Source organism: Monopterus albus, unplaced genomic scaffold, assembly GCF_001952655.1.
Source record: "Monopterus albus unplaced genomic scaffold, M_albus_1.0 scaffold186.1, whole genome shotgun sequence".
Classification (NCBI taxonomy): domain Eukaryota; kingdom Metazoa; phylum Chordata; class Actinopteri; order Synbranchiformes; family Synbranchidae; genus Monopterus; species Monopterus albus.
Window position 1 is genome coordinate 1,883,895 of NW_018128066.1, and position 12,824 is coordinate 1,896,718.

Sequence of the window (12,824 nt, forward strand, 5' to 3'; positions counted from 1 at the left end):
CAAGCTCCGTCCCCTCCAGACCCCCCCAGCCACTCACGCGCACCTTCATTGATGTGTATGCTGCACTGAGCCAGATCAATCCATACAAGGCTGCTGGCCCTGATGGCATTCTTGGACGCATGTTCAGGGCATGTGCTGGAAAGCTTGCTAGTGTCTTTATGGACATTTTTAACCTGTCCCTCACCCAAGCAGTTGTGCCGATATTCTTCAAAACCACCTCCATTGTGCCAGTGCCGAAACATTCCACCCCGACGTGCCTGAATGACTACCGCCCTGTAGCACTCACACCCATTGTCATCAAGTGCTTCGAGCGCCTCACTTGGACACTTAACACCACACATCTGGTCAAGAAGGCCCAACTGCGGCTGTACTTCCTGAGGAGGCTGAGGAGGTTTGGCATGTCGCCTAGGATCCTTTGCAACTTCTACAGCTGCATCATTGAGAGCATCTTGACCAGCTGCATCACTGTCTGGTATGGCAGCACTACTGCTATGGACCGCAAGCGCCTACAGAGAGTGGTAAAGACTGCGGAGAAGATTACCAGGACTCCACTGCCCTCTCTGTAGAGCATTTACCCCCATTGGGTGCATAGGAAAGCTGCCTCCATCCTCAAAGATCCCATCCACCCCCAGCACGGACTGTTCATACCTCTACCCTCTGGTCGGAGGCTCAGAAGTGTGACATGCAGGACCACTAGACTGAAAAACTCTTTCTTTCCAACTGCCATCAGACTCCTAAACAGCTGACTCACGATCTACCTCATATAATTCCATCTGTACTGTTTACATACTCATTTTGCACATGCACAATTGCACACTCCCTGCTCCTATTTACACTCTATGGTTCCCACGTAGCATATATTGTCTCTGCATTATATTGTGTTCTTGTTGTGTTGTTTTTTGCTCCCTTCACTTGCTGCTTTAAAGTGCCTTAGATTTGTGTTACTGCCTATTTAGATTTGTGTTATTGCTCATCTACTTTATATTTCACTTGTATTGTGTGGCATTCATGTGGATGGCAAAGAATTTCATTGTACAGGGAAACACGTTTTCTAACTGTGCATATGACAAATAAACACTTTGACTTGACTTGAATCTGCTCTCTCTCTGACCACAAGACGGGTGGGTGAAAACTGCCCAATGCATCACAGGGACTTCACTTCCAGCCATTGAGGGTGTTCACAGGGAATGCTGTCTCTGATGTGCTCACAGCATTCTCAAGGACTCCTCTCACCCTTCTCACAAACTGTTTGACCTCCTGCCCTCTGGGAGGCACTTCAGGAGCCTCCGGACCAAAACCACTAGACTCAGGGCCCGAAGTATCACCCCATACTACAACAGTAAGCCAGTAACAGAGACTCTGTGAGCAGTTTATCAAACAGCTGTTGAACAAACAACACAGACTTGCAGAAATGTGACGTCTTCACCATTTTGCCTGTGGTCCACTCATCGACGTCCCCATTTTACCCCTAAACTAATGAGTAGATGTTTGTCATTTTTCCTTGAATAACTTTCAAACTATTAATGATATCAGCCTCATTCCAGATGCCAACAATAGGTTTTCATGGTGAGGCAATCACATTATGAGGGTCAAACTGTTATGGAATGTTGCTTTTATGGCATTATGAGGAAACAGAGTTTCCCCCTTGGCAGAGGTCTGCACTCTCTGAGTGCTGTCTAGTTTATTAACTGTGTTGCAGTTACATAGTTGTGAAATATGTAGATTCAGTATAGGGTGGAATCGCTCACAATGAAAGTAATTGGCAAGATGGAGATATAACTTCTTGAAGCAATTCTTTACTGTTCTCCACACCTCATCAGCTTCACAACATCCACACTTCCTTGTTCCTAACTCACAGCACTGACCTGTCAGGAGCTAGGAGAACCTAAACTGACGTAAATTCAAGGAAAACCACAGCAATACAGTAGTAGAATTAAAATGCTTTAAAGTTGCAGATGAAGCTTGCAAATGTATACTTAATTGACAAGAAAATCTCTCTCGGCTTTTCCCATTTAGGGGTCGCCACAGCGAGTTGTCACACTGACAACTCGCATGTTGACGTTTCGCACGTTTTACGCCGGATACACTTCCTGACGCAACCCTGACTCGAACCCGGGTCGCAGCGGCAAGAGCGCTGCGCCTTAACCACATAATGTGACAGTCACTTAACCTCTTTTCTAAACCTGACAGTTTGTCTACCAGAGGGTGCTGACTTTTGAGATGTAAAATGCCTTGTCCAATACATACAGTACTCATAAGTTCTCAATTACCAGATTTAAAGCTGTCATAGGTTTAACCAATATTTCTATTTGATGATGATTAATACCTGACTTTGCATATTAGATTAGAGCATATTTCTGTGTAGTGAACAGTTTCTGTATTTGTACAGTGAATGTACACTCTCATTGCTGTGACCAACAGACTGATAGTGACATCCTCTTACACCAGTGGACACAGCAGATCACACATACTCAGGACTCAAGATTTTTATTTGCCATTTATGCATAAACAGACAGTCTAGGCATGTATCAATTCCTTTGCAGCTCTCTTAGAGTCAGGTAAGGAGTTAAAAGCCAGAAAAGAACATGCATCACTCTTGCTAAAATTCTCTTCGCACTAAATGTGTCAGAACCATACATTTATACCAAATCCTCCAGCTCTCATTCTGTATACGTATTCTCATATGCTTCTCACATAATAGTGCCTGAAGCATTATAGTAGATTTTATATTTACAGAGAAAGGCCTACTGTTGTGATAAATAACATAAGACAGGCAGTAATTGGTTTGGTATGTTTTAAAGTGTCTTTTGTATACTGCTATATACTGTGTTGTATCTATGTATATGTACTGCATACAGTTTATTTTTTATTATTGTCTATTGTACTTGATGTCAGTATGTGAAGAAATAAAAAGAGATGAGCAGTTTTGTAAATGAAGACTGCTTGATAATGATAATAAAAAAGGAGAGAGCGAGAGAAATGTCATGTAGCCAACAATTTGAGCTGTGGCTGTTTTTCAGTGAGACGTTATTTCAAGATGTTCTTACTGCTGCAGCATGACACCGCTGGAAACCCCAGACTGGTAGTTTGTAGCTCGTGACACAATCTACCACTTCCCCTGTATTCCCCTGTTGGCATCTCTGTTTTTAGCACAGTCTGTGGACATACTGCTTGCTCATATCAAATGAAAGCTAGATAATCAGATTGTCAGAAGACTCTTTCCTGCTCTGTCCTAAGGGCATTTTAATGACAGATCACATACATCACTCACACCACTAACCTACCAGCTTTGCCACACTACAAAGTTCAGTGCTGCTGCATTTGTTAAAACCCATTCATTGCAAGATCAGCTTTACTAAATATCCGTTGTCTGACTTGTGGTTTTGAGAATCCTCTGTTCTTTTCTAGGACATTAGGAGTTCAACTGAAGTAGCAACACACTTTACTGAAGTCAAACTTCTCGCCACAGAAGAAAATCTATCTTGGCCTCATACTCTTTTCTCTCTGATCCACTGCTTTATATTCTGTTCATGCAACATCAGAGATGCTGGTAGATTGTGATGCCAAATGCCTGTGTTGACTTCTGAGTAGCCTCCAGAGAAGCAGCACAGCATGAAGCTTTCAGGAGCTCAGGAGGGAATCATTTTATCTTCTTGTCTTCCCACACCCACCTACAAAAACATGGGCAATCTGCTAAATGTGAGCAAAGAGTAATTTTCATACAAATAGATGAAGTTTCTAGTGTGTTTTCATTTTGACAAACAGTACTGCTTTCCTTTGATCTCTCTCAACAGTCAGATGATTAAGTATAATCCATTCGCAGTACATTTAGAATTTCTTTTAAAGGATTTCTGATGGGTGGGATTGAATGAGTTCAGTTTTCTGTGGCAGATGCATTACACTTAGTTGAGTGGAATAGATTAAGAATGTACTGAGAATTGTTGGACAAGTTGAGAATGGATCAGTAATAGGTGTAAAATATGTGTTGATCCCATTTACAATTAATTTAAGATATGTTTGATTTGTATTTATGGTTTTAAGGATTTAAAAGCTTGAGGGAACATATCAGACTATTAAATGAAGGCTGCACTTGTGTTTGTGTAGAAACTGTTTCAGCTTGATGAAATCAGTTGTTATTCTAAAGGTGATCTACATTCACTTCCCCAGTTGGAGATTGTGGTTGCTGCAATCTTAATCTCGCTGGTTGTCACATACTGGAAAATAAGCAGTGTAAATTGCTGACATTATTTTAAGTTAATGGCACACACACTTAAAACCTTTTACATAATTTATGCTAAAGCCCGTGGTTGTCGATAAGCAGGTTTTAGTAGTGCATAATTTCCCTTCACAGTCAGGACCGGTTATGAGTCTGCTGTATCCAACAGGGCAGAAAGGGCCAAAACCCAGAGCTGATTCTCTGTTCCTCTTGAGTTTGTTCATTTGTTTATATATTTAAACCTTTATTTTTTATTTAACTTTATTTTTCTCGGTAGTTGTCATCACAGGTTGGCCGAAAAGCGCAGGCGTGGTATTCTTTGATAGGGTCATATAGTGATCAAGTCTTTTGTAACTTGTACTTCCTTATAATAGACTTAGTAGTTTTAAAAACATCTTTTGAAAAGTACTAAACAGAAGCCTAAAATTGACAGTAATTGATAGTGATTGACTGCAAAGGTAGCTGCTATGTGTTTTGTACCACTGGGCCTCAAGAGCAAATTTCTTCCTAAAACCCACTTACCCAGTTTGCATGAAGATTGCATCCACACAGTGTTTTCTTATCTGGAATTTGATCTGAAGTGAGAACAGAATGTGTGCACATTTACATACATTTGAGTGCTGACAAGTTTGTGTGAAATAATTGGTTATTTAGTTTTTTCAATGATTATTTCCATTATTTTACAAAGCATTGTTGTCTTTTAAAATTAATAAACAGTACACTTAAAATTACACAATTAGTAAATCAATGTGTGTGTGTGTCTGTTGATTAAGTGGTGTGTAGCTAAAAACATTCTCACACGACCTCTAGTAACATGTCGTGACTTAAACATAAGAACATATTATGGCTAAGGCTACAGTTATACACGTCATAATAATAATATTAAACACCCTGTCTGCTGACAGTCATCAACTCTTCTCTCTAGTTATCCTTGACCAGATGTACCCTGTAGAAACTCATAAGCAGGCCTAAGCATTTAACAGTCTAACTAGACATCCTATCTCCACTAAACATTTCTAATACAAAAAGTATCACCAATATCTATCTGACTTAAAATACCTAACAAAAGCAAGTAGAGGGTAAGGTTTGTCACTGGCACACAGTAGCAGTACTTTGCTGACAGCAACACTCAGCTCACATGGATAATCCATGAACCACATGCAGAGCTGCAGCCAGCACCAACATGCCATTTTTTAAACCTAATGAAATAAACCACTGTTGATATGTTTATTGCTTATAGTGTTACAATATAATTTAGCTCACAATTCAATAATGTAATGCTTTTCCATTATAAAACAGAAGCAACTGAATTCTTTATTTGAAAAAACAAATCTAAGTTGACATAAATGATGTCTGATTGCTGCTCAGGGCATCCTGGATGTCAAATTCAAGTGCTTAAGATAAGACGCTGGTGGCACCTAAATTACTATTACTACTCAGCCATATGTACTAGTTTCTGTCTGGTTCTAGGGCTGTATTTGTGCTGAAGTGATATGAGAATTTCTACTTCACACTCTTCTTCATTTATGATTCATTTATGAAATATAAGAAGATTTCAAGGGCCCTATTTTGAGGATCCATGGTATCTGATCAAGATGTACTGGCACAATACATGGTATTGCACTTCCTCAGTGCAATACCTGTAAATATACCTCGTACAGATTATAGAGACTTGTACAGGTCTCTACTTCTTAAGTACTCTGTTTTATCCCTATTTATCTCATTTCAATGAACATTCCTTTGTTGTCTGCATTGTTTACTGTCTGTTTATACTGCTTTTTCTGCATTGTTTGCACTGGTTGTTGATGTTAATACTGTTATTTTGTTATATTACACAGCCTTATGCTGGTTTACTGTTTTGCACATTGAGAGCTGATGTACCTGAGTCAAATTCCTCATGTGTCCGTCACACCTGGCCAATGAAGCTGATTCTGATTCTGATTCTGATTCTGACAAGTGGAGTTTGGGTGTGTCCATGTTCATTTAGTAATTTAAGAATGAGGCAAAAAAAGGGCTGTACTTGATCTTCTCACGAAAGCAGGGGTGTGATTTGGGCATAACATGCAAATAGCCAATCAGTGTGTGACCTCACATCCTCTTTTAGCAAAGTGTGAGTTTGAATGTTTGGTGGATTGCCAGCATACAGGCAGACTTGCCAGGTCAATGTCAGTAAGATTTTCCACCAAGGAAACAGATCCCACGGTGTAGGTTCACCAAAATCAGCTTCTGTCAGGTTCTCTGCAACTGGGCGTGTCGAGGTGTAAAGAAGTTGAACTTTTTTAACTTCAGCACAGTGCTTAGGGGCAGCACGTGCAACCTTGCGCTGTGCTCAACAGTGCGTTTTTGCACTGTGACAACACGTAGAAATGAATGGGTTTAATAGCCCACTGCAGCGCCCACCACATCATATCTGAAAAGGTCTTTAATGTTGTTACCTGTGGCTGTGCTGCAGCCAGACTTGCCTTATAAACCCCACTCTTCAGAATAACTATAAGTAACATTAGTGTCTGAGCTGACAGGGCACAGATAGTGAGGACGGAGTTGTCCTGTGGCAGAACAAACCCCGAGATGGCTGCAGCTCGTTGTGGTTATAATTGTAATTACGATGTATTGGGGTATTGGCGCTGCTGACCTTCCTTTGTAGGCTAGACTGTGGCTGTGTGCCATAATGGTCGCCAGAGCTATCCCACTAAAATACGCATACACACAATTGAATTTTAAACTCTTACACTGTAGCTGCACTTTTTATGCTTGTATTGCGTTTGAGTAGCCTTATAGAAGCAGTTATGAGTGTTGTTGCTATGGATAACGCTGTTCATGTTGTTTGAGTTGGAGGTAATTAGCAGTTTGTGGAGTTTTAGGGTCTTTGCTCAAGAAAGTCAAAGGACAGTGTTTTTTAGACCATCACTCAAAGAAACATTAACAGCAAACATTGTTAACCCAAATGAGTGGTACTGTAGTCAAGAGATCGCTAATGTCATGAGGATGCAGCATCTGGTAACCACAAATATCAATATTAAATTTCAGACTACACCATCTTCTTATAGATGGTGGACCAAAGTAGTGGAATAACTAGCCAACCAACCAGCAGACAGAGACGAATATTGTCATTCCTAGAGTTATACTAAAACAAAAAACTGCAAAACTAATGGCATTCTCATCAGCTTCAGTTATACTTCATGTTTAGTGCAAATTAGTAAATGTTACCATGCTAACATGCTAAACTAAGACACTGAACATGGCATTGTAATTGTTAAACATCAGTTTCTTACCACTGTCACTGTGTGCATGCTGGCACACTGATGTTAGCATGTTACCTGCACAGTCAGCCATGCAATACTGCTTTAAGACAGAAAAGCTAATAATACAACCTTGTATCATAAGTGTCGGTTTTCTGTATGTGTTGAATCCAGCTAAACTGAGCCATTATTATTCACTGTTAACTTGTGTATCAGCCCAAATTTACCGTCTCCTAACTCCTAAGCCAGAAATGGAAGTACCGTATGTTTAGTGTCTTCAAGCCAGCAGGCTGTTAGTCTGTGTATCTGTCTTGTAAGACAGGGGTCAATTAGCCTGTCACTTCATTGAAATACACTTGTACAACATTGGTGTTGTCATGCTGATGTCCCCTCCACTATAATAAGCAGATAAATGAATCCAGACAGGGCAGATAATTGCTTCTGTTGATGACATGTGAACAGCATATGACAAAAGAGCCTTTTATGAATTAGCCATTATAAACAGTAACTGCACACACTGGTAATTATGTTCTGTCTCCTTGAAGCCCTTCATTATTTTCTGTAATCATTATTCCTCCTTCTTCCCCTCTCTGAGACAGCAGGGTGTCAGCTGATTCATACACTTGTTCATGTTGGAGCATTGTGAGTCGCGATATTCTTTTACATGCAATTGAGACAGAAACCAACAAGCATGAACATAATGAGAGGTAGACATAACCAGCATTAATAGATGGGTGCTCAAATTGATCATATGCTGTAGTGTACTGTACCAACAGAGAGAAATAGCAGCTCTCTGACAGAGACCCAATGAAACATTTTTCATCTCATTAAGATTTAGGCCTCTGCTTTGGCAAAACCCATGGCCAGAAGCATTACATTGTCTTTGGGTTGACTGTCAGGCTCATTGTAATGATTGTGATATAGGAAGGAAGAAACTGAAATACACAGAATTAGCCATGGAGGCAGAGGAGTATGGCTGGAAAGTTAAAGTCTGCCCTGTGGAGGATGGTTGTAGGGAATTTGTAGCCAAGTCAGCTGTCTCTCTGCTAGGTGAGTTAAGTGAGTTAAAAGGGCAGAGTCTAAGACAAGTAATTAGGAATCTAGCTGACAGTGCAGCAAGGTCCAGTAAGTGGCTTTGGAGCAGAAGAAAGGAGTGTGAATGGAGTAAAAATAGGCAAGTGATTTAGAAATGGCAATATATGTGAGGATTATGCCTGTTAAGCTAAAGTAAACTAGCACAGGAGGAAAAGCTTAGTAAAAGTGTTTTAAGCCTGCTTCTTGGTGTTGGCATGAGCAAGTTAACATGAGAGCACAGTAGAAGTTTGACTAGTTTGTTGCAATGAATACTAACAGAGGGTGGTTATTTTAAATGTTTGGTGGCTAGAACTGCAGTCAAAATGTTTGCTACTGCTAGTGACTGTTTGGTAACAGTTAACCTAAGTTAGCCTGAGTAGATGAAGGGTTGTGTTGAGTGTGTGGGTGCAGGCAAAGGAGGGGTGGTTTTGGGATGCTGGAACATACTGTTGAGCCTTCTCTGTGTCATGGACCTTAACTCTGAAAGACCAGTTAGTGAGAGGGTGCCCACCTGATGACCCTGTAGACTTGCCTTCACTCCTAGACCCACACAGAACTTGTATTGCTGTTGGTGATAATATGCACACATTGCATCCAACATCAAGGAGTAACTGTACGATAAAATGGGATTGTGCCATCATATGGCGGTGACTTCAGATATCTTCTCATTAAAAAAACCTATAGCCTACTATAAATAAAATGATCTTAACTTGTTAACAGGCTTTGAGAAAGTATACTTCACTTGTTTATGTGCTTTTTTCAGTAAAATCTGTTCTACTGTACCTACAAAATTAAGGTTTTTCAATTTTTGCCAATACTTAAAAGCACCTTATAGACTATATTTTTGTAAAATGAGACTGGATTCACTTTATATGATAAATCACAAATAAAATGTATAATGGATTTGTACTAAGCCACAAACAACACTAGTGAATAAAAAACCCCACAAAGCTCAGCATTTAAGAGATGCTACTTTCACATAACACTGTGCTGCTTTTCACAAAATACTGTGTGCACAGAGCATTATATAAAATGTACAGTTTAAAAAATGAAACTGCCTTAAAGCATGTTAACTGACAAATAAAGCCACTTTAGGTTTCTGACTACATACTTCTGTCTCCTTATGAAACAGTTTGCAGGCCTGTGAAATCTAACCAAACTAGTTACAGCCATGATCCTGCATGATCACAGCATGTTCATTGCTGCTATGGGCCTACATCCATTTAAATGACAAAATACAGTGCTTCAGGCTCTACTTCAGAAATAACTGGGCAAAGAGGTGATGCTTGGATCTGTATTCTCAGCAGCAGTGTTTTTGAATAAGGAAGAGTGAGGGGAGGTAGGAAGAGGAGTCCTGAGTTCTTGGTAGTTTTGTACAGTGGTGATAGAGGTTTGAAATGGAGCTGTGTGAGCTATTGCAGTAGTCTTAACGACTGTTGGTGTTTACATAGCAGAAATCAGCAGATATTGTGACATTTTCAAAGCAACCTGTAGATAGAATACACTTAAAATGAATGAGCCACTAGTGTTGGCTGAAGATGTCTCAAGATTCCCCCATCATAAGAAAGCAGAGATATACCTTCAGCTCTTGCTGTGGTCCTCCTGATCATGTTGTATACCCAGTTTGTTTTATTTTCCTTTGTATACCTAGGTGTTGTCAGAGACTGCTTGTGTATTTTCATTTTATTTTTGTCAACAATTTGCCTTCTCAAATATAAATAGACTGTTTTGAAAGACTTGCTTGCCTCCTCACCTGTCTTTGCTCCTCCAGAGAAGTAGAGGAAGAGCTGGAGGTGGTATGGCAGATGGCAACCAGGGAAAATCAACAGATGAAGGAGGCTCTCTTGGACTCGAGGCTCACTGTGGACCTCCACGGTTGGACTGTTTCTGGCAGTGCCTTACCTGGCTGGGCCTCTCAGGCTCCAGATGAGACCACCCCAATCACACAAGATCAGACTCACAGCTATGGTCCTCCCCCATTCACCTGTCATCAAAGCCCTGGGCTCCAGAGAAGATCCATATTTCTATCTGACTCAGAGCAAAACTCCTTGTATGAGAAGCATAAGCATGGGCTGGATTTCTATTAATAAAACTGTTGGAGCCACATCCCATAGGTGTGTATGTCATTTCATATTGAGAAAGACAGCTAGGCGTTTGCTGTAGACAGTCAATATGTTGACCTACAGACATCTGCCAGTTTCAGTTTGCTTCACAGATGAACTTACACCATGCTCTGTAAAAAACACAACTGGCTTTACCTGATGCGTCTCTGGTCAAAGCAGGTCTGTCCAGTAGTGGGGAAGGAAGACATGTTTTAGCCGAGTTCACTTGGCAATTTTTTTTATCCTGAGAGGAAAACTTGATTTGAATACAAGGATTGCAGTCAAACAAATAAAACCTGTAAACCCTTGAAAAAATAAAAAGGAATCAACCAAATAGCACAGCTCACTTTATAACACAGCTTAGGTTTGACAGCATGGCCAAACATACTTGACATCAGTCCAGGTAGTCAGAAAGGTTTTTATATGTTTTTAAAAAGGGGTTTCTTTTTTTATAGTAGTCTGGGCTTTTCTACACCATGATTCCAGGTAATAGACCTAGCAATATTTAGCTAGATTAAGCCTTAAGAATATACCCAGTGTTGCCGTCTGCTGGACACACATGGTATCATTGTCACAGTGGCAATACTATGTAATACAGATGTGGCTCATACACTTTATAAACCTATTTATCACAGGAAAATTGTATGTTTAGATTGATTAAAATGACATGGAGTAATTTACCTGTAGAAAATAATGTCGATGGTATTCAAATGAATGTGATTAATTCAAAATGACAAAGGCAGAATAAGGTAAAATAAGTTTATACACAGAGAAATTAACATACACTGTATTAATAAACACATTGTTGACAATGTTTTACTGGACTGTAGTAGATGTTTCAGCCCTAATGAATGTGAGTCCCAAAGGGATTTATTTCAGGGGATGGAGAACATCTTTAGATTTTAATATCTGACATTCATCATGAAAAAAATATTCAGTTTTATCTGATGAAGGGCCAAAGACTGAAATGTCTTTAATAAAGTGGGTTCATGTGGCTGTGCAGGATTCCTCTCAAGCTACTAATCATTAAAAAGAGATTTGTGTATGTGTATTAAGTTGTATTTACTTGTGTTCAGATGTTTTTAGTACCAGTTTAACATTTGTAAAATTCATTTTGTTGTCAATCAATCTTTGTAATAACTTAACTTATGTAAAGCATACAAAAGTCTATTAAATAAACAGAACACCTGGTTCATTAAAAATATGAAAGCAAGCATTTTCTGTTTCATTACCGAGAGGTGACTAGATGGGGGTCAAACTTTTATGTATGGATTCCAACGTGCTCAGGAAAGCTTGGTGCATTATCCCAATAATTGTAAATTAGGATTGTACTCGTTGGCAAGAAATTATTTTATTCTGCAAGAGGTTTTCAGCCATCCGGCCTTTATCATTAGCCTGCACCTGGCTGAGTAATCATGGATAAATCAAGCTGGGTTCTTAGAACAGGTAAAACTAACAATATAGTCAAACCCATGCAAAGCCAAACAGCATGCACTGCAACATTACTATAGGTCTATAGTCAGCTCAGCATTCAGCACCATCATCCTGGACATCCTCCACTCTAAACTGACCCAGCTCACTGTGCCTGACCACACCTGTCAGTGCATCACCAGCTTTCTGACAGTTAAGAAGCAGCAGGTGAGGCTGGGGGAAACCACATCCAGCACCCAGACTATCAGCACAGGTCCCCCCCAGGGGTGTGTGCTCTCCTGCTGTTCTAACTGCACTGTACGAGGACCCGCCACCCCTGTTAAACTCCTGAAGTTCACAGATGACATAACAGTCATCAGTCTCATCCAAGACGGTGACGAGTCTGCATATAGACAGGAGGTTGAACAGCTGGCCCAGTGGTGTAGTTGTAACAACCTGGAGCTGAATATGCTCAAAACAGTGGAGATGACAGTGGACTTCAATCCATGTTTGTACTGTATGTATGGTAAGATACAGCACAGACACCACAGGGTAATAACTAAGATACAGTCATTGCACACAACCAATACAAGGAGCTCTTTTTCACAAATTTGTATGTAGGTGATTTATCAGTTAATCAATTTAGTCTTCTTGTCTTTCATTCATTATCCTATATTTTTATTTTGTGGGGACCACTGAACTAGGGTCAAATTCCTTGTATTTTTAACATGCTGGGCAATAAAAATGATGATTGATTGATTGGTTGATTGAAAATACTCCCAA

At 40.0% G+C, this 12,824-nt stretch overlaps 1 protein-coding gene across 3 annotated transcripts in view; it reads left to right on the forward strand.

Annotated features, from left to right (window-relative positions):
- abcc12 (ATP-binding cassette, sub-family C (CFTR/MRP), member 12) overlaps window positions 1-12,824 on the forward strand; it is a 64,335-nt gene that overhangs the window by 28,862 nt on the left and 22,649 nt on the right. For all 3 annotated transcript variants that reach the window (XM_020617159.1, XM_020617160.1, XM_020617161.1), the window contains exon 3: window positions 10,301-10,643. The gene's annotated coding sequence lies outside the window, so the exon portion shown is untranslated. The remainder of the gene's footprint in view (window positions 1-10,300; window positions 10,644-12,824) is intronic.